We start from the raw sequence: 23641 nt of genomic DNA, 5'->3' as shown, positions 1-23641 counted from the left end.
TAATTTTTCCCTAAATAAAACAGGACTCACAACTAAGTTGTGCTTTTTTTTTCTTTCTTTAGTCAACATATATAAGGTTTCCCATTTACTTATTACACTGTTCTGTTAATGTGTGTATTAATGAGCCAATATTATTAAGGGTTTAATTTTTAGTCATATTTACTTTCTATTGTTGCATTTCAAGGCATCTCTCCTGGGTAGTGTATTTATCTAATTGATTGCAGATTATGTAATGTTTTTTTCATGCAGTTGAGTATAAAATCATACACTCTAAAGCCAATAAAGAGGCAAGGTTGGTGGAAAGTTCCATTTACTTTATTATTACTATTGCTTTTTATGGCTGCACCAGTGGCATATGAAGGTTCCCAGGCTAGGGGTTGACTCGGAGCTACAGCTGATGACCTGCACCACAGCCACAGAAATACCGGATCCTTAACCCACTGAGCAATACCAGGGATCGAACCCAAAACCTCATGGTTACTAGTCAGATTAGTTTCTGCTGTGCCACAATGGGAACTCCAAGTTTGCTTTGTTTTGGATGCCAGTGATGGTGGGTAGGGAAGGGGACAGACTCATATCCAAAGGTGGGCTCCCCCCACTGTTAATCAGTGGGCAAGAGCTTTTCTAGCTGGAGGGAGCTACATGCAGAGTCAGCTGTCATGGTCATCTTGAAATTGGTCATGAGGTGGTCTGACCAGTGTCCTCTTGATTGTTTTAAGTACAGTTAATCTTCAGTTTCAGGGTCAATTTTTCCCATTTCCTTGAGGCCACTTCTGAGAATTATGGAAAGCTTATGTCATGGCTACTACCATCTGGTCATCCTATAGCTAACTTTTTCCACCTGGCAGGGGTTTTGGTATCTATAAGACAGCTCATAGGATATGGCTCTGAATATTGTCTATAGCTCTTGAGGAAGAATTAAAGGTCCTTAACTTTGCTTAGTGACCAAACTATTATTATTTGATTGCATCTGACTGTTCATCTTTGCTCCTGCATTTTTTCACTTCTCTGATTAAACTTAGGCTTTGACTGAAGTTTTTCTACAGACAAAAGGCAGGCAAAGGCCATGAAGGGGGAGGGGGTATTGCCAAAACCTGGCTGCTGTCCTCCTGTGCCAAATAGGAACACAGAGACAGAGTTTTGGGTGAAGAAGAAAAAAATTGCTTTTATTGCTTGGCCAGGCAAATGAGGCTACTTCAGACTAATGCCTTAAAGACTGTGCCCCTTTTTTTTTTTCTTTTTTTCTTTTTAGGGCCACACCTGGGGCATATGAAAGTTCCCAGGCTAGGGGTTGAATCGGAGCTACAGCCACTGGCCTAAACACCACAGCCATAGCAACTCTGGATCTGAGCTGCATCTGCAGCCTACACCACGTGGCAACGCCAGATCCCCTACCCACTGAGTGAGGACAGAGATTGAACCTGTATCCTCATGGATACTGGTCTGCTTGTTTCCACAGAGCCACGACGAAACTCCCAACTGTGCCCTCTTTTGGGGAAGAAGGACAGGGATTTTTTTATAGTCTAAAAGAAGAAAAACTGTTTCAGATAAGAATCAGGATTGGAACAAACATGCATTCTTCTTTCTTTGGGGAAATCCTAGTCATCAAAGCCGGTATCAGGAGATCTCAGCATGATCTTGGTAGTGGTCTTCTGGGTTACTGCCTAGAATAACGGTACTTGGGAAAAGGGCATATTGATCAGAGATTAGAACAAACTAGGAAAGTTTCTGAAAAATAATCACGTGTTAATCTTGAACCCACAGGCAGTTGTGCTCAGGGTGCCTCATCTTTAGTTTACAAGTGATGGTGTTTAGGGTGCAGTCAAACCAGGTACAGCACAAGGAAGGGCTTCACGCTGTTCAGTTTTAAAGTATTCATTTCTAGAAGAAGCACAAAGAATATAACTTTGCTCTTAGGTGTATAAGATGCCTATGCCATTATGTGTATCCCTTGAGAGGGAACCAGGATCGTGCGCCAAAGCTGTATGATTGTTGCTTGACTTTTCTTCCCTGGTCTCTGCATCCCTTTTCTCCCTGATCAGCAATTGTCTGAACCTGCCCCCTTGGACCTCAGGGAAGGCCATGGATGCTGAATGAGGTCCATTTCCTAAAAACAAAAAATGGGGGAACACAGAAAGGCTTTTATGCACAGGAGCCCCACACGGCCCCACTTGGTTACAGCGGGAGGACCATAGGGCCCCGCTCTGCTTCAGGTTGATGATGAGATCTTGTCATTAGGCTTTGGTGAAAGCTGTCTTTATACTAATGTGCAGGAGCATAACTCGTTTGATTTGCCAGGGCCCTGTCATTACTAAATGTAGTGGGGTGGACCATTGTTTTTCAAAGATTATGTTGATTTTTTTATGAGCCCAAACAAATGTTATTTCTGTAGATAATATTACCAGTTTTATAATTTCCACATATATGTTACCAGTACACAAGTTTTCTGGATCAATTTAAATTCTAAAATATTTCTAGTGGAAAGGAATTCAGAGATACTGGAATACATAGACACACACATACTCCAGTATAGTTAGATAGAGAGATAGAGGAATAAATGTGTATTAACATTTGAAGTCAATCAAGAGAAAGTTATCCGAGGCATGGTATTCTTAAGGTTGCATTAACCTTCTATTTTCATCCATAATCCAAATACCTACTCTCCAAATTCCTTTGTAAAATAATTGGATTATTGTGTAATTTCATAGCCCTGTAAAATAGTTCATTGTAATGCCTCTAGTTTCTCTGAAATCAAAGGTTTAATTTGCTTCTGTTGTATCTTAATTTATGCTTGACTTTTTAAGGTACTGATAGTCAATGGAAAAAAAGGCAGGCAACATGTTAAAATGTCATCAAAGCAGCATTCTATTTTAAAACAAAGATACATATTCTAATTCCAGTGACAAAGATAAAGCACTCCGGGGTGTGCTTTAATGGGCCATTAGTTTTCTTCTTGGGTGGTTGAAATTCTTTGGCCTATAGCCTCCTGCTCCCCTGAGTCTCTGGGCCTCTATTAGACCCATTAAAAACTCCCCAGAATGAGGTTTTTGTCTAATGTGATTATTATAAAACTGTCCAAGTTATGCATTTATTCCTCCATTTGCAATGGCACTGGCATTTCACTTGCCTAAATGTTGACATGAGGGTCTTCAGAAAATAAAGTGCAGATGATCAATTAGAAAGTAAAAAAGAGATTTTTCAGGCGCCTGTCATTGGAGGCAAGGGGAAGGAAGAGAAATGTTTGAGTAATTTAAGTGAGAGTGATTTTCACACATGCCAAATGTATAGTGATTGAACCACCTTGGCAAAGCTCCACAAATAACAAATTGGATATATAATCCCCAGGTTGGTTTTTCAAATAATCTTTAATGCTTCTCTCCTGTCATAGACAGTCTCTTTTTTTGTGCTTTCTGTGCCCTTTCAGTAGACACATAAATTTTATTTTATAACCCTAATAAAAAAATAGATCCCTATAATAGAACTGACTAGATTCCAGTACCAAAGGCAAAAGAAGCCAGGAGTGGTGTGTTGTATGTATGTATTTATTGCAAAATTGCTTTTGAAGACGTCTTCATCCTATTCTCAGGTGGCTGTCGGGTGAGAACTCTGAACTCTGACCCCTTGATGTAGGTCCCCAGAATCTTTGGAGAAAGAATCCAGCAAAGATACTGAGCGTAGTGAGGCAAATAAGTGTTTATTAAGAGAGAAGAGAGAGAAGATAAGTGTGGAGAAAGCACAGACAGGCTCTGGTAGGGGGATGGGAGGAGGGAGATGGGGAGAGAGAGAGAGCCAGACAGAAAGAGCAAGAGAGAATAGTCATCTGTGCTTTGGAGGTCTTTCAGATCACTTGTTTGGGGGCTGTCCTTCCTGGCTTCCTCTAGCTAATCCTTTTGCTTCATCTGGCCTTGGGCTCACATTTGGCATGACTCAGGGCCCTCCCCTGTGTGTGCAGTGGGCATCTTTTAGCCAGGATGGATTCTATCGCCAGGGTTTCTGGGAAGTTGACCAGATGCACCATGTCTGGTGCTCCTGCATTCTCTGACCCCCGAGGGACCTTTCTGTAAGTGTGTAGTTGCTGAGGGCTCCTTGACCTCAAGAATGAGAGGTAGATGGTCTCTATCATTTATCCAAGCAGGACGCAGCTCCTCCTTGCTCCTGTCATAATCTTTATCTTGACGTTATCAATACACAGGGAACAGATTACAATTGCTCTTATTTCCTCCTTCAGTCCCATTAAAAATGGTAATGGTGGAGATACCAATATGGTCTCCCTTTGGAGTTCCTGTCGTGGCTCAGTGGTTAAGGAACCTGACTGGTATCCATGAGGACATGGGTTCCTTCCCTGGGCTCGCTCAGGGGGGAAAGATCCGGCATTGCTGTGCGCTGTGGTGGTCGGTTGCAGATGTGGCTTGGATCCTGCGTTGCTGTGGTTTAGGGTGGCAGCTACAGCTCCGATTTGACCCCTAGCCGGGGAACCTCCATATGCCTCCTTTAAACAGTAGAGTTCAACCCATCATGCTCCGTGAGCAAATCAAGAGTTTTAATCTGCTTGCATACAATGATCAGTCTTAAGGTGAAATCCAAAATAGGAAGGAGTGATTCCTAGGAATTGGGAGAAATACAGGTATTGCCCCACTTTTCAAAGGTTTGTTTCGTGCTACTTTGCTTTTATGGAGGACATACATTAGTATGTGTTTTGCCTAACTGAAAAAAATTTGAAGAGGATTTTTGTTTTTATGAAAATAAGTGAAAAAGTTGAAAATAGGTTTTGACCTTTGTTTTGTAACGGGCCATTATAGTGGCAGCATGCACCTAGGGAGAGTGACGTTCCAGTTCCTTCCCTGGGAACCACATTTGGATCTCAGCATCAAGGTGCTATAGCTTTGAACTGTGTCTGTAGGTATCTGTGTTTTATCTCCATTTGTTTTGTGCATTTTGAGCAAGATTTGTTTCAAGGCAATTCCTTTTTTGATGTACTTTTATGAAAGAAAGATTTTATAGGACTATTCTACTTTTGGATAGCAGGGGAAACCTGTAAGTGATGTCCCTTCTTTTGTGTTATAAATTGTGAAGCATAACCCTAGGGTTTTCAGGGGCCACTGTTGTTGATTTTGTTCTATATATATGTTGGCTTCATGGGGGACATTGTTCTCACTATTGTTCTGTATTAGATTAGACTACATAGACATCAGTCAAGCAGTCTGAGACAGAGGGAGAAGAGGAAGCGAGAGGAAATACAGAAAGAGAGGGAGGAAGTGGAGTAGAGACAGCTGATGAGTTTGTTTGAACTGCTGGTCTCAGCTATACCTGAAGGCAGAGCTGCCTTTGAGCACTTCATTTACAAGAACTGGTAAATTACATTTGTTGCTTAAATGAGGCAGGGATTCCAACCCCCCTGCCCCCTACTTGAATTAAATATTGGCAATGATATTAGATCTAGGTCTGTACCACCCTAGAATTTGTTATGTTTTGTTGGTTTGGTACTACAGAGAAACAGAAGGAAAGATATGTATATATAAATTTAGATTCATTATATGTATAATATACCCACACAGACACACATGCATGCTAAAGAACTGACTTGTGTCGATTATGGAAGTTGAGGAATCTAAGTTCTGCAGTTAGCAAGACTCAGGAGGGCCAAAGTTCCAGTTCCACTCTGAATCCGAAGGCCTGAGAACCACGGGAGCCCATGCTGTCAGCTCCAGTCCAAGACTAACTTTGAGTCCTACAGTCATAAGGCAGGAGAAGACCGTGCCTCAGCTCAGAGGCAGGCAGGCAGTCCTTTCTTAATGCAACTTTTCCTTCTGTTCAGTCCTTCAGTTGATGCTTTCCACCCACACTGGGGAGGGGATTCTGCCTCACTGAGCCTACCAGTTCAAATGTTAATCTCATCCAGAAACTTCATCATAGGTTAAAGTCCCAAGTAATGTTTAACCAGTATTTAGCCAAATGTTTTGGCACCCATAGCCCTATCAAGTTGTTACATAAATTTAATCATCACAATTAACCTTGGGAGTTCCCGTAGTGGCTCAGTGGTTAACAAATCCGACTAGGAACCATGAGGTTGCGGGTTCGATCCCTGGCCTCACTCAGTGGGTTAAGGATCCAGTGTTGCCATGAACTGTGGTGTAGACCGCAGATGAGGCTTGGATCTGGCGTTGCTATGGCTCTGGCGTAGGCTGGTGGCTACAGCTCCAATTATCCTGGGAGCCTCCATATGCCATGGGTGCAGCCCTAAAAAAGACAAAACCGCAAAAATAAATAAATTTAAAAAATAAACATGTGATCTTTTATCCTGGCTCGTGGGTCCTCATGATGTAACAAACCCATATTTATGACCATTATTTTCAACTCTTGTCAGGTTAATCATGAGAAATTAAATATTGCTGGCCATATCAGTAATAAAGGGTGTCTCAGTCATCCCTGACTGCAGCTACCTCCAGTGGTGAGCCAGTGAGGAAACAATACCTGCCAGCTCGCAGCCAGCAGCCACTCCCTACAAGTGAGCCCTCAGGATAGAGGCCTGTTAGCTGAGGTGCTTATCAAAAGAATGGTTTCCGTAAGCCCGGATCCTTGCATCTTCCCAGGCTTAGAAAAGCACTAAATTCCTATCTTGTTTTCATTTATTAACAGTAATCTTTGGTTCCTACTCCCTGCCCTTTGTTGCAAAACTCCTGTGTATCCTAGCTCCCAGGTTGCCTCCACTGAGCAATTTTTTTTTTTTTAATTTGTATTTTTTTTCCACTGTACAGCATAGGGACCCAGATACACATACATAATTTTTTCTCGCATTGTTGTGGTGCCATGTAAATATCTAGACATAGTTCTCAGTGCTACACAGCAGGATCTCATAGCAAATCCATTCCAAGAGCAATAGTTGGCATCTGTTAACTGAGCAATTTTCTCAGGGTTACTTGACATGCTGGCTCCTGGGCATAAGGCTTAAGTCCTGTTTTGTTCATTGAATAAAACATAATTCTTAACTTTTAGGTGGTGTATGTATATATTTATATATATATACATACACCACCTAAAAGTTAGTGTGTATATATATATATATATATATTTTTTTTTTTTTTTAGTTGGCAGTCACTTTTATCTGTTTCATTAAGATCAGTTTCTGGGGATTTATCATGTTCTTTGGTTTGGAATATACTCTTCTTCGTTTTCCTTGACCTGCTGTGTTGGTTTCTGTGCTCTGGATAAAATAGCCACCTCTTCTAGGAGATGAACCTCGTTAGCCCAGCCCAAGCTCCGTGTTGCTTCTGAAACCTTTGTTATCCTTCTTTTCTCTTCCTGACTCACAGCAGTCGAGGCTGAGACAATTACCCATCAATGTACCAATGCCAAAGATCACATTCAGTACCTAGATCGACGCAGGCTGGTTGGAAGCTGGGCCCTCAGATAGCAGATGGGAAAGTATGTAGTTAAGCTTCTTCCCAGGAGAAGATGGGAGATGAACATTTTTGCCTGCTTTCTCTGTGCTGGTCTTGGATGTGTAGCCGTGAGGTGCTGCTTCTGCACCTCTTAAGAACTGCTCCTTTGTTTCTGTAGTCCTGGGGAACCTGGGAATTGGCTGGCTACCAGAGCCAGGTGATCTGGGTCCCATCTCTCAGGCAGCAGCCACAGCTACTGGGTATGTGTAAGCTTCTTCAGGGAAGACTGTGGCAACCAGGAGTAGGATAGATGTTGCCAGGTGTCATAGAGGGCGGAGGTGAGGCACGTGTCGGTCAGCTTCCCTGGTCTCCATAGAGGATCATAACCAGTCCTCCTGTGCTGAATTAGAAGACTGACCCTCAGGCAGAAGCTTGTAAAAGTATGTAGATTCCCTTTCAGAGGAAGTATGGCAGATACATGTTTTTACCTGCTCCCTCTACACTGTCTGTGGAAATACCTGGTTAAAAGTGCTTCTTTGTTTGCTACAGTCCTGTGAAATTTGTGACTATAAATCCTGATTGTCAGAACCAGGTGATTTGGGGACTTGTCCCTCAGGTAGCTGCACAAAAGCTGGGAAGCAGACCTGTGTACAAGCTCTTTTCAGGGAGATTTCGGTGACTTGGATCAGGCTAGAAGAAGACAGTCGGGTAACTGTCCACTAGTTTCCCCAGCCCCTGGGGAAGATCATAGACAACATAAATGTGTGCTACCTTAGAAGCCTGACTCGTAAGCCTTAGCCTTCCAAAACACGGAAACAACCGCTTTCAGGGAAAGACGGGGAAGTGGGTGATTTTTTTCTGTTCCCTCTGCACTGAGCCCTGGGGGTGTAGCCTCAGTGAGTGCCTTAACAACTCCCCTTTGTTTGCTATAATCTTGTGGGTTTTGTGGATGCAAGCCTTGTTGGCTTTTTAGGGCTAGGTGTTTTGGGGTCCTATCCCTTCTTTTGCAGTTTTAAAAGTTGAACTGCTAAAGATGAGGTCCAAACCTTTCATTTCTCAGGGAGCAGCTGGAAGTTATGAGTCCCCTCCTGATTTTATGGCACTGTGTGTGTGTGTGTTGATTATGACAGTGTCTTAGTCTTTCCTACCATTTTGATAATGAACTTTTTTTTCAGTTGCCCAGTGTGTAGGAGTCACTCAGCTAGTTTCTGGATTTCTTTCAGAGATGACTACTCCTTGTTTAGCTACATACTCGGAGTGTCTGTGGAAGGAGGGGTGTTGAAGAGCTTCCTATGTCATCCTCTTGATCAGCCCCCAATCTGGAAAGTTTCTTAAAAGGGCACTTTGCAAAGCTTGTTCACCAGATTTTTATTGATTTATTTATTATATTAATCATGGTAAACATGTAAAATACCATCTTAATCATTATGAATTATAGTTTAATAATGTTACCTGTATTCATCCTGCTGTACAACAAATATTCAAAAAGGAAAATTGAAACTATACTTAGCGAAAAATAGTTCTCCCCAGAAACCACAATTCTATCTTCCCTTTCTAAAACTTTGAATACATTAGATACCTTATATAAGTGAATTGATTTACTTAGTGTGATGTCCTTAATGTTCATACTGTATCGTGTGACAGTTTTTTTAAAGGCTGAAAAATAATCCTTTTCAGTGCATTTATGGATAAATATTTGGGTTCATTCCTTCCATCTCTTGGTTTGTTGTATTAATGCTGCAGTGAACATGGGTATGCAAACAACTCATTGATGCTTTTAAGGTTTTTTTTCCTTAATATACATCCATAAGTGAGATTGCTGGACCACATGGTAATTCTAGTTTTAATTTTTAGAGGGAGTTCCATACTGTTTACCATAATGGCCGCATTACTCTAAATTTCTCCAAATAGTGCACAAGGGTTCTAACTTCTCTGCATCCTTGCCAAGACTTGATATTTTTTGTTCTTTTGGAGAGGCCATTCTACTAAGCATGGGTGATATCTTATTTAAGTTTTGACTTGCGTGTTTCTTAGGAGTAGTTAAGTATTTTCATATGCTTATGGTAATTCATGTATCTTTGGAGACTGGTGTATTTAATCCCATTTCCAGTTTTTTAATTGGGCTGCTTGCTTTTTCTTGAGTTACAGGACTTGACATAGTCTGGATATTATCCCTTTATTTATGATTTTATTTGGAAAGTGTTTCTCCATTCTGGAGGTGGCCTTTTTATTCTGGTGATTGTTTCTTTTGATGTGTGGAAGTTTTAAAATTTGATAAGTTCCCGTTTGACTATTTTTGCTTTTGTTGCCTATGCGTTTTGTGTCATACCTAGAAATAATTGTCACATCCAGTGTCCTGAAACTTTTCCTGTTTTTTTCTAGGAATTTTAAAGTTTTATGTCTTACATTTAGGTCTGTAATCCATTTAGAGTTGATTTGTGTGTACAGTGTAAAGTAGAGGTCCAGTTTCATTCTTTTACATATGGATACCCAGTTTTTTCAGCACTTAGGGAAGAGACTGTCTATTCCACATTACATGGTTTTAGCACCTTTGTTGAAAATCATTTTTCCATATATTTGGCAAGGATTCATTTCTTGACTGTCTGTTTCATAGTTCTGTATGTTTGCCTTTATGATGGTACCACACTGTCTTGTTTACTGTAGCTTTGTAATAAGTTTTGAAATTGGACAGTGTGTGGCTTCCAAATCCTTTTTTTTTCCCCAAGATTCTTTTTTTTTTTTTTTTTGGTGCCACTTAAAGTTCCATATGAATTTGAGGGTTTTAAAAGTATTTCTACTATTGTGTCTTTGCAATTTTGACAATGATTGCAGCAGGTCATTTGGGGCATTATGGACATTTTAACAATATTATGTCCTCTAATCCATGAGTATGGGTTATATTTTCATTTATTTGTGTCTACTTCAGTTTATTTCAGCAATATCTCTGTCAACTGTGAACAGAGATAATTTTACATCTTTCTTTTCAAATTTGAACACTTTGCTTTCTTTCTTATTTTCCTAATGTCTCTGGCTAGCATTTCCAGTAATAAAAGCAATTGATTAAAAGTTGTAAGAGTGTGCACCCTGGTCTTGTTCTTGATCTCAGAGAAAAAGCTTTTCATCTTTTGCTATTAAGTATGATGTTAGCTATGGGCTTTTCATCTCTGGCTTTTATCATGTTTGTGGTAGTTCTGTTTCAAATTTGTTGAGGGTTTGTTTTTTTTTTCGTAAAAGTGTTTTGAATTTTTTCAGTGGGTTTTTCTGCAGCACTTGAAATTATCATGTAATTTTCCTACTCCGTTTCATTAATATGTTGTATTACATTGAGTTTTGCATGTCGAACCATCCTTGCATTCCAGAAATAAATGCTTTGCTCAACTTATGTTGCTAGTATTTTGTTAAGGATTTTTGGATCAGTATTTCTCAGGGTTATTGATACTGACTTTTGTCTATCTTTGAAATTAGCGTTATGCTGGTCTCATAAAATAATTTGAACGTGTTTCCTCCACTGCAAGATTTTGTAAGAATAAGAAGACAAATGGTGTAATTCTTTAAATGCTTAAATTATCTTCTGAATCCAAATGGTCTTGGGCTTTTTTTTGTTGTAATGTTTTTTGATTACTGATTCAGTCTCCTTACAGGCTATAGGTTTGTTTAGATATAAAAAATTTTTCATGTTTCTGTTTCAGTTAATTGTATTTTTTAGGAATTTGTTCATTTCATCCAGGTTATCCACTTGATTGTCATACAAATCTTCATAAGTCTATCAGTACTCTTTTATACTTTTTATTTCTGTGATATCAATTGTAATATCTCTTCTTTCATTTCTGATTTTAGTTGAGTCTTCTCTCATTTTCTTACTTGGTATAGTTAAGGTTTGCCCATTTGTAAAAACTCACTTAAATTTTTTTCTATTGTTTTCCTATTCTCTATGCTGTAATCTTTTTCTGTTAACTTTGGTGAAAACTTATTTTTAAATTTTTTATGTTTTCCTATTCTCTATTTGTTCTCTAATCATCATTATTTTTTATTCTATTAACTTTGGGCCTAGTTTTTCTACTTTTTCAAGTGCCTTGAGGTAGGTAGGAATTTAGGTTATTTCCTTGAGGTCTTTCTTTTTAAATATATGTTTCCTGGCATAATCTCTCTTAGTATTGCTCAACTGCCTCTCTTAAGTTTTCACGTGTTGTATTTTTGTTTTCATTTAATTCTATATATTTTCTAATTTCTTTTGTCATTTCTTTGATTCATGGGTTAAGAGTTCAGTTTCCACATATTTGCGAATTTTTTAGTTTTCCTTTTAAAATTGATTTATATTTCATTAAAATATGATAGAAACAAAGTACTTGATATGTTTTCAATTTCCTTAACTTTCCCATGTGCACTTAGGAAAATTGTCTATTCTGTTGGTGGGTGGAATATTCTGTTTAATTCTGTTGCATGCTGTAGTTGGTGTGTTGCTCAAATCCTGTTTCCCTGTTGATCTGGTTGTTCTATCCATTATTGAAGGTGGAATGATGAAGTTTCTTTTTATTATTGGGTTGCTTTTTCTTCCTTCAGTTCTGTTAATGTATACTTCATATATTGGAGCCCTGATGATTGGAAAAAAATAGATACTTATTAAAGAATTGACTCCTTTATAATTATGTAATATCCTTCTTTGTCTCTTGTAACAGTTTTCAATATAAAGTCTGTTTTTTCTGATGTAAATATGGTTACCCTGTTCACTTTGGGTTAACATCTGCAAGGAATATCTTTCAGTTCTTTCCCTTTTAGCCTCCTATATATCTTTAGATCTAAAGTGAGTCTTGTATACAGGATATAAATGAATTCTCTCTCTTTTTCTCATATTCAGCACATCTGTATCTTTTGGAAAATTTTTTACATTTAAAGTAAATCCTCACATGGAGGGACTTATTCCTGCCATGTGCTTCCTTTTCTTCTGTATGTCATAACTACTTTTCCACTGTTTTCTTCTCTTGCTGTCTTTGTGTTTTGCTTTATTTCTGCTTACATGGTTTGGTCTTTATTTCTTTTTGTCTATTCTCTAGAAGTATTTTCTCTGTGGTTACTATGAGGATTACATAAAATATCTTAAAGTTATAAAAACCTACTCTAAACTAGTATTAACGTCAATAACGTACAAAAACACTTCACATTTACTCATCACACTTTGTTATTGATGTCACAAATTATATCTTTTTTATATCATGCATCTCATTAACATAGATTTACAGATTTTTATGCTTTTTTTCTTTTATTTATTTTTGGTTTTTTGCTCTTTGGGGCTGCACCTGTGGCATATGAGAGTTCCCAGGTTAGGGGTGGAATCAAAGCTGTAGCTGCCGGCCTGTGCCACAGACACAGCAAAAACTCAACCCCACACTGAGACAAATTCTAATCAAATCATTATAAGAGAAACACAAGTCACAGACAAAGAACCTTGAAAGCTGCACAAAAATGTGATTCATCACATGTATGAGTTTAGGGAGAAAAGATTATCAGTGGATTTCTCAGCATAAAACTCTAGGCTATAAGGGAGAATGATAACATATTCAAAGAACTGAAAACCAAAACTAAAACTTGCCAATCAAAAATACTATATCTGGCAAAGTTGTCCTTCAAAAATGATGAAGAGTTTTTCCTAGCTGAAATTTGTTGAGGTTCTTGAAATTATATATTCATGTCCTTCCTCAAATATGGGACATTTTTGGCTGTTATTTCTTCAAATGGCTTTCTGAACTTTTCTCTCTCTTTTCCTTCTGAGATTTCTGTAATATGTATATTGCTCGCTAGTTGGTATAGCTTCACTTTGCTTAATTCTTAATTATCTTCACTTCTCCAAATTTGATAATTTCTTCTCTTTGATCTAGTCTGATTTGAATAATTTCAGTAAATTTTTTTCCAGTTTGGTTATAATATTCTTCAGCTCCAAACTTTTGTTTGGTTCTTTTTTTATACTTCCTATATTCTTGTTGATAGTCTCATTTTGTTCATGTATAGTTTTCCTAATTTTATTTTGCTGTCTCTCTCTGTCCTCTTAGCTCTTTAGGACAATAATTTTGATTTTTGAATCAAGTATTTTATGGATCTCTAAATCTTCAGTGTTTGTTTTTGGAGATTTTTGTTCCTTTAATGTGGCCACATTTCTCTATTTTTTTATATGCTTTATCATTTGTTGAAATTTTAGTTAGCTGAAAAATAGATACATCTATTCTTAACTGATTGGTTTTGCACCAGGAAAGACTCATCAATAAATCCACCTAGAGATCCTAGATGTCTTTCAGACCTTCTCTAGGGATATGTCTTCTCTAAGCTTATGTGTGTAATTTCCCAGCTAACTTATTCTTCCATTTATTTCTCAGGAGGTCCATTTATTTCTGGGAGCGTCTTCTGTTCCTCCCAGTATCTTTCTATGGTTAGACAATCTCTTTGGTGCTTTAGTAGTCTGCTCTGCTCATTTTTGTTTTCATCAGCCCCCAGCCATTCAGAAAGCAGATCCTTGTGCAGTCCTTCAAAATGCCAGAAAGTTGTATGCACGTTTTTTCTCTTGTCCTTGACTCCTCACGGACTATACATTGGTTGGGGCTTTTCTTGTGATTATGTTACATTACAGGCTAAGGGAAGGGCTATAAATAGAAAATGAGTGAACTTTCTTACCCACTTTGATGCAGTTATTCTTGATTTTTGCAATGCTTTGGCTACTGCAACTTCTTAATTGTTTTTTGGAGTTCTTACAAAGGTTATTTTTTCCTTGGAAAAGTTAGTGTCTCTATGAGGGAAGGAGAGTCCAGGAGGGCTTTCTATTCAATCATCTTAGTGATATCACTCCTGATCACCAGATTTTGGTTTAGTGTTTTGTGTTGATGCCAACATCTCAGAAGATGTTGATTCAGGAGATAGGAACACATAATTGAAAATACTGTTCTATGACAATGGTTCTTAATATGGATGACATGTTAGAATCCCTGGAGATGAACTGATGCATTGAGTCCACTCTCCTCCCAAATATCCTGACTTAAATGGTCAAAAGTTTAAAACACTCCCCAGTGACTGTAATGTACAGCCAGTGTTGAGAATGACTGTTCTCATGCTCCTAAGTTGGTCCAGGGGCTTGCTGTAGGGTTCCTGATGGGAGGGACTGGTTCCTGCCCACTGGTAGGTGGGGCTGATTCCTATCCCTCTGGTGGGTGGGGCTTTGTCTCTGGGTGAGATTAGAGGTGGCTGTGTGCCTGGGGGTCTTGAGGCAGCCTGTTTACTGATGGATGGGGCTATGAGCCCACCTGGATTATTGTTTGGCCTGGGGCTTCTCAGGGCTGATGGCTGGGCCAGATTTTCCCAAAATGCCACCTCCAGAGAAATGCATGCTGATGACTATTCCCGAGAGCTTTGCCTCCAATGCCCTTCCCCCACAGCAAGTCACAGTCACCCCCTGTTTTCCCAAGAGATCCTCCAAGAAATGCAGTCAGGTCCGACCCAGATTCCTATGGAGCCTTTGCTTTGCCCTGGGACCTAGTGTATGTGAAAGTCTGTGTGTGCCTTTTAAGAATGGGGTCTCCGTTTCCCCCAGTCCCGTGGATCTCTTGTGCACAAGCCCCACTAGCCTTCAATGCCAGATGCTCTGGGGGCTTTTTCTCCCAGTGCCAGATCCCCAGGCATGGGGATTTGATGTGGGGCTCAGAACTCTCACTCCTGTAGGTGAGTCTCTGTGATATAGTTGCTTTCCAGTCTCTGGGCTTCCCACCTGGGAGGTATGGAGTTGCTTATATCATGAAATCGCCCCTCCTACCTCTTGATGTGGCCTCCTCTTTGTCTACTGGAGTGGGATATCTTTTTGAAAGTTTCCCATCCATTTGGTTGAAGTTTGCTCAGCATTTGGTTGTAATTTTGTTGTTTTTATGAGAGAAGTTGAGCTCCCTCCAGTCCTTCTATTTTGCCATCTTAATCCCTAAACTCTGAGGAGTTTTATGTTGTTAGAAGTATCTAGAGTTATAGAATAATCTGGCATGTAGAGAGATTATTTAATAAACATTTCTGAAATAATGAACTATATAGGGATATAGATAGTTTGCAGACATTGAGCCTGACACCTCCCTTTAATTCCAAACTGTTCTTGATGTTATGTGTGGCTTCCAGGACACTGGTCTTTAAAATTCCATCTCTCTTCCTATGCATGACTTCCCAACCACATGCAGACTTCAGACTCCATCCTTTGCATCCAGTGCCCCCTGTTTTCCAAGAAACTTTTTGGAAAAAGTATAATTGAACTATAGGCAGTGTTGCTTTGAATTTAAGAAAGATGCGTAGTCATCTTTTCCTGTCTAAGATCAAATGAAATCTTATATAATGTTTTGTTGGTGGTAGTATCTTAGAAGCGTTTTTATTCAACGATGTACTTCTTTGCCTTTAACTTAATGTTCCTTTTCATAGAGCTCATTCAAGATCATGTAACAGCCTTAACCAATTCTTTAGTAAAGTAAAAAAAAAATCTAATTTTGTCTTTGCTCCATGATAGAACACCATTACCTACACAATTTTTCCAGAATTCCTTCCAGGTTATTTGCCTTGAAACACTTTTCTAAAAATGGATTGAAAATCCTCTCAGCATCTTCTTGAAGAATTATTTGAAAAAGTGGGTGAGGATTGAGATAGAGATTTTGAACTCAAAATTATTTTTTTTGAACACAAAATTATTGTCAATAGTTTTCATTTCTTCACTCCTCCATATTTTGTGTTGTGCTTCTACCCCTGCTCCTTGCTAAATAACTAGGGTATAATTTCCCTTTCCCAAGCTAGGTGAGAAGTCAGAAATACTCCTATAAAAGTAAATGTTGACCTCTGCAAAACCAGCAAGTCAGCAGCCCAAGTTCAAGCCAGTCCCTAAACCCGTCAAATAAACATAGACTTCCTCTCTCTCTCTACACTCTAACAGTTTTCCTGCATTATCCTCAAGGGTGCTAAAATACAGTTTTTATGCTAATCAGTTAGTTTTTAAGGATTAAAAACAGTATAAATTGTAGCAAATTATACAGCTCCGTGACTATTATTGAAACTTCAATTCGTATCAAACTGAGAGTTGAAAGAAAGCATTCTTTTACATCAGCCTACAAAAATTCATATGAAATGACCTTTCTGAATAATTGATGAGGACTTTTTGTCTTTGTTGCAACTTTGTAAGGTGTGCATACCACACAGTAGCTATATTACTCCAGTGGACTGTGCAAAGTCTAATTTGCAACTATTCCTGTCAGCTTTTCTGTAAATTGTGACATTTGTTAGGAAACCCCACTAAAGCCAGAATAGATGAGATTATTTTATGACGTATTCTATCTGTTTTACTTACTTTAAAAAAAAACACTGGTGGAACAGTGTCCAGTATGCTGTATAACAAATGATGACAGTGTGTGCATACTGTTTTCCTGTTCCCATAGGTTAGGAGAATACTAATTATTATGGCAAATGATGATTAAACGTGAGAATTTCCATAATCTTTTATATGTGTAGATAATGTACATTTACAATCTTTTAATGATTTAATTTTGAGGAATAAGTACAAATGCTTAGAGTGCTCTATGACCAGTATTTATCGTACTATATACATAGCCAAGGAAGTCATTTATGGTCACCTAAACTAATCTGAAAAATGTTCCTGCAAACTCCAGCTAGTCATATGCTGGTAACTTACTGTGTTAATGGTATTCCTGATGTGTGTGTGTGTGTGTGTGTGTGTGTATAAATGAAACAGAAGGTAATATGAATCACCTGTGTTTTTTTGTTTTGTTTTGTTTTGTTTTTTTTTTTTTTTTGCTTTTGCTTTTTTAGGGCCACACCCATGGCACATGGAAGTTCCCAGGCTAGGGGTTGAATAGGAGCTATAGCTGCCGGCCTACACCACAGCTACAGCAGTGCAGGATCAGAGCCACGTTTGTGACCCACACCACAGCTCATGGCAACACCGGATCTTCAACCCCCTGAGCGAGGCCAGGGATCAAACCTGTAACCTCATGGTTCCTAGTTGGATTTGTTTCCACTGGGCCATGATGCAAACTTGCAATACAAATCACTTATAATTAAATCACCCTGCCTTAATCATAGGCTAGAAATTTCCAGTAATTAATAGATATAAATGTAGCTGTAGATAATTGGTTGTACCATTCCTTTTGTAACCATATAACTATTTAATATGTTTTCACAAAATAGGGGTTATAATATAGTCATATTTTTATATTCCTAAATTCTCTGAAATATTTCAAATATACAATATTCACTTTCTCACTACATTGAATCTTAATATTATGCTATGTTACTGCACTTCCATTATTTCATGAAAAAATATGGTATTTGAGAAGTAGTTGAAGCCCCCTGGGAAAACCTTCTGATTCTATTACCCTCTACCAAGGTAATCACAAACATGAATTTAATGTTTATCATTCTCATGCATATTTTAATATGTAGTACATATTTACATATCCCTAAACATAATATAGTCTTGTGTTGGAGGATTCAAGGTTTAAATAAATTAAATCATACTTCATATGGCAACTTGCTATTCCTACCCAACTGTAGGTGTGGAAATTTATCTTTGCTGATAGATAGATCTCTAATACATTGTGGTTCTCACATTTTAGTGGGTATCAGAATCACCTGGGGAACTTGGAAAGAGTACAAAGGTTTAAGTCTTATCCTATTGCAACAAGTCTGAATCTTGAGCTGTTTATTACAGTTGCTGTATAGATGATTCTGATACACACCAAAGTGTGAGAACCACTATTCAAGTTTATTTGTATTATGTTTTATTGTAAAATACACCACAATTTATTCATTCTCTTTTTGCTGGACATTTGTTACTACTATTTTTTGCTTCTACAAGTAATGTAACATGTGAAATGTTAAACTATGCAGTATTGCCCTTTTAGGGTTGTTACACCTGTGTATAGTCCCACCACTGTGACCAACTTAGGTGTGATTTGCCTGGAACTTTTCCAGTGTAGGCACAGGTGTCTAGGCAGACTGGTACAGTTGATTATCCTAATGAGTGTGGATGTTCTCACATACCCCAAACCGTTAACATTGTCACAGTTTTAAAAAATAATATTTTCTGGGCATACAGAGGGATGAATACAAAATGATAACTAATATTTCTTTTACTTTGTAATTCTTTTACTTGGTAATTCATTGATTAAAAGGATGACTGATTACTTTTGCATCTATTAGTCTTTCAGGTTCCCTCTTCTATGAAATATCGTTACCCATTTTTCTAATAGGATGTTGATTCTTTCATATACGTGTTTGAGTTTTTTATGGATTTTTCAGTATTAAATATTTATCAGTCATATGTGTTACAAGCATTTTAGGCCAGTCTGTGCTTGCTTGTATTTTACCTGTCTTTTATTTTGCACAAATTTCATTTTTGACATAATTAGCATTGTAATCTTTAATATTTTATGCTTTATAAAGTCTAAGAATCCATCCTATACACTGTGATAATAACTTTAATTTACAGATATTTTTCTAACATTTAAAAAGTTTATTTTGACATTGTATATCTTGACTATACCTAGAGTCATATGTGAAGTTAAGCTAATTTTACTTTTCCACATGTAAATTATCCTAGTGCTGTGTATTACACAGTTTATTTTTTAATCTTTGACTTAATAGTATTATTTATGTCCCAAATCTAGCTTTAATTTATGGCTTTTGTGTTTAGTCAATCTATGTTGTCACCTCTATTTTCTCCCACCCCAACTAATTTCTTTTAATTGTTATAATTTTAATTTTTTTCTTTTTTTGCCTTTTTTTAAGCACATCTGAGGCATGTGGAGGTTCCCATGCTAGGGGTCAAATTGGAGCTGCAGCTGCTGACCTATGCCACAGCCACAGCCACACAGGATCTGAGCCACGTCTGCAGCCTACACCACAGTTCTTGGCAACACCAGACCCTTAGCCCACTGAGCAAGTCCAGGGATGGAACCTGCATCCTCATGGATACTAGTAGGGTTTGTTACTGCTGAGCCATGATATGGGAACTCCAGTTACTATAATTTTAAATTAGGCGTAGTATCTGGTAGAACAAGTGTTTTCAGTTGTTCTTTCTCAGTAGTCTTTTTGTTATCTGTGACCTTTTGTTCTTCCATTTGAATTTAATGCTCTACTTGTTCAGTTGTATTAAAATGTGATTTTTGTTGAAATCCTGTTATATTTATAGGATATTCTAGGAAGAATTGCTGTCATAATAAGTGAGTTTCCTATCCGTGAGCATAATGTCTCTCCATTCATTCACTTCTTTTACTTCTTAAGTAGCTTTTATTTCTCCTAGATGTTTTAATATATTATTATGTACTTCTGCATTATGGATGAATGTTTTCTCCTCTTCTATCATCTAATTTATTAATAATGTCTATAAACACTCATTTTTTGAGTGTGATATATTTTCATTATGAAGTGAGATGTCTGAACATATGTAAATAATCATATAATTCTAAAAATTGAAAGTTTTTTATTTTTTAATTCCTTTTTAAATTATAATGGATTTACAGTGTTGTGCCAATCTCTGCTGTACAGCAGAGTGACCTAGTCATACATATATATATATTCCTTTTCTTATATTATCTTCCATTATGGTCTATCCCAAGACACTGGCTATAGTTAGCTGTGCTATACAGTAGGACCTCATTGCTTATTCATTCTAAACGTAATAGTTTGCATTTACTAATCCCAAACTACCGGTCCATCTCACTCCACCCCCGCCTTGGCAACCACAAGTCTGTTCTTTATATCAATGATTCTGTTTCTGTTTTTTAGGTAGGTTTGTGCAGTTTTTTAGATTCCACATATAAGTGATATCATGTGGTCTTTGTCTCTCTATTTCACTTAGTAGGATAATCTCTAGTTGTATCCACTTTGCTGCTAATGGCATTATTTTGTTTTTTTTTTTAAATGACTGAGTACTAAGGGTTTTTTAATTTCTTTTTTTCAATTGTTTACTTATTATTATTTTTTTTTGTCTTTTTGCCATTTCTTGGGCCGCTCCCGCAGCATATGGAGGTTCCCAGGCTAGGGGTTGAATCAGAGCTGTAGCCACCGGCCTGTGCCAGAGCCACAGCAACGCAGGATCCGAGCCGCGTCTGCGACCTACACCACAGCTCACGGCAACACCGGATCCTTAACCCACTGAGCAAGGGCAGTTATCGAACCCGCAACCTCATGGTTCCTAGTCGGATTCGTTAACCACTGAGCCACGACGGGAGCTCCTCTTTTTTCCAATTTATATAGCTACAATTTCTTTCACTTATTCTATTATATTGCCCAGTATATTCAGCACATGTGAAATGGAAATAGTACTGGAAACCAGACTTTGTGCGTTTTTAAATTATTGACATGGCTGCTAAATTTTCCCTATTATGTAGCAGATGGGCTAATATATGCCTTTAATGGTTTAAGAAATTTCCCTTCCATGTCATGTTTTTAGACTGTAAAGATGTTTGTTCTCTGTAAATCATAAGTGAGTATAATATTTTGAAGACTTTGAATACATGCATCGAAATGATTATATTTGCCTTTAAGCTGCAGTGATGGGCAGCTTCTAAGACAGCTCCCAGTGATTTCCACCTAGCATCCATGCACTATGTAAACTCTATGGTACAATGATGAATAACATTTGTGAGAATTTATGTGCTTGCCGTGTTCTCAATCTTAATTTAAAAAAAAGTTTAGTCTTTCACTATAGAGTATGACAATGGGTATGCTTATTGTAGATACCATTTATAAATAATAAGAGAATTTCAAATTTTATTCTCTTCCTAATTTGCCAAATGCATTTCCTTCATAAGTTGAGATATGTTTTTTCAAATATTACTATTATTAAAAAAATTTTTATTAATGATTTTTATTTTTTCCTTTGAAATATTAACATCATGAATTACCTTGGTTTTTTATTTTTTTTATTTTTATTTTTTTATTTTTTTTGTCTTTTTGCTATTTCTTTGGGCCGCTCCCGCGGCATATGGACGTTCCCAGGCTAGGGGTTGAATCGGAGCTGTAGCCACTGGCCTATGCCAGAGCCACAGCAATGTGGGATCCGAGCCGCATCTGCAACCTACACCACAGCTCACAGCAACGCCGGATCATTAACCCACTGAGCAAGGGCAGGGACCCAACCCGCAACCTCATGGTTCCTAGTCGGATTCGTTAACCACTGCGCCACGATGGGAACTCCCGGTTTTTTTTTTTTTTTTTTTTGAATGTTAAACTAATCTGCATTTGTGCCACAAATTCTGCTTGACCATGTCTTAAACGTTTTATATATAGCCAATTCATTTTATGGTTTTTATCAAGAGAATGTGGGCCTCTGTTTATGAGGGAAACTGGTTTGTAATTTGCTTTCCTTGTAAGGACTTGTCCTGGTTTTGTGAGTATAATGTGTGTATCATAAAATGAGCCTGGAAATATTCTTACTTCTGTAGTCCAAAGGAGTTTTATGGCTTGATATTATTTTTTCCTTAAATGTTTGATATAATTCTCTACATTAAAAGATCTCTGGGCTTTTTGTTTGTATTTGTTTTTATCATAAACGATTATGTATATATAATAATTGAGTTGATTAAATTTTCCTTACCAGTTCCAGCTTCCATTTGAGTTTACTTTTATACGTATTAAAATATATCCTTCATGATTTTTTTTTCCTTTTGAATTTATGTGGGTATAATAAATGTGTATATGCTTGAAAATAACTTTATTTTTCACTCTGTTGTGGATCCAATTCCTGATGCTGAAGCTGGGTTGATAAATTCTATGAGCATATTGGTTTCTTTATTTTAGTCTTATCTCTGGAGTCAGGAAACTCCCATCTCAGACCATGACTTGAAGCAAATTGAGCAATTTTCTTTCTCCTTTCCCCTGTAGGACTTAAACTCTCCAGCACTGCATGGTTGCAAATAGAGGACACAGAAAGATTATAGTTTTTCTTGGTTTGTTTTTGTTAAGTCTCTGGTAAAAATATACTTGACTTGAATTAGAGTGCAGTTATATTGCTTTGATTTCCTCATTTCAGATGTCATCCACTGTTGCTAAGTGTTTGGATCAGAGGGTCTGTGTATGCTTATACTTCATTTGCTATTTTCACCCAGAAATAGATTGTACCATTTAACATTGCATTTCAAAACCTCTCTTATCTGTATGTCCCTTCTTGTATGTAGGTATCACTAGTAACTCGGTGGTGTCTTTTATTATAAACCTGTCCACAGTTGCGAGTGGCACTTGAATATGCCTGGTACAAGAATCACACTGAATGCTTACTACATCCTAACTACCCTTCGAAGTATTTTACATGTATTTGTCATATGAACAAAGATCATATGAAGTAGCTACTCTGGTTATTGCTGTTTAAAAGGTGAAAAAGTGAAGTATACAGAGATGAGGTGTTTTTTCTAAGGTCAGGAGGACTAAGTTGTGTAGCCTGGTGTTCAAACCTAAGTTGTCTGACTGCCTCACTTAGATGTTTGATGACTGAGGAACAAACAGATGAATGTTCCTGATGCTGTTTCTGTGTCCTGGCCTACCTCTCCCTGTCCTGCTGCACCAGTGCCATACTTATGTCTTATTATTCCTCGTACCTAACACTGAACTAAGAACTCTCTGTATGTACTGCGAATGGTTGTCATGGTTAAAGCAGACCTGAGTAAGGATTCTTTGCTGAGAAGTCCCTCTGTATACTGGTTAAGTGGAGCCGTACATTTCACTGTTTTCTTAAGAGGCCAGTTCACACTTAGGAGAAACATTCTGTTAAAAATATATTTTATAAAGACTAACCTCTGGGGACTCTGGGAGAAGACAGTTGTTCTCTGTCAGCCTTTGAAGAAGTATATGAAAGAAGCTTTGGGAGGTAATAATTGGACAACTTTCAGTGATATCAGAGAGTCTCTTTTTCAACAGATGTCCAATGAAATGAAACATGTTGCAGTTTCTCCTCAGATAGTTGGGCCATTTCTCAGCCTTTTCTCCATACAATTTTGTACCTAAGACTTAAATATAGGGGGGAAAAAAAAAAAGCACCAGACATGGGCAGATTTTATAAAATTTTTATATTCAAATATAGTATTTTACTGGATTTTTAAAAGAAAAAGTGAAATAAAAACATTTAATTTTCTGCAGTATCTTCTGGAATATGGGGACAAGTTCAAATTGAGAGTCTCATAATCTTGCAATTAGAAATAAAGTCTCTGCGAAATTCCTGAGGAATAGCAAGGTAAACCTTTGGCAGGCAG

Source organism: Phacochoerus africanus, chromosome 8 (assembly GCF_016906955.1).
Source record: "Phacochoerus africanus isolate WHEZ1 chromosome 8, ROS_Pafr_v1, whole genome shotgun sequence".
Lineage (NCBI taxonomy): Eukaryota > Metazoa > Chordata > Mammalia > Artiodactyla > Suidae > Phacochoerus > Phacochoerus africanus.
The sequence above is the reverse complement of the archived record's forward strand: the minus strand, read 5'-3'. Positions refer to the sequence as shown.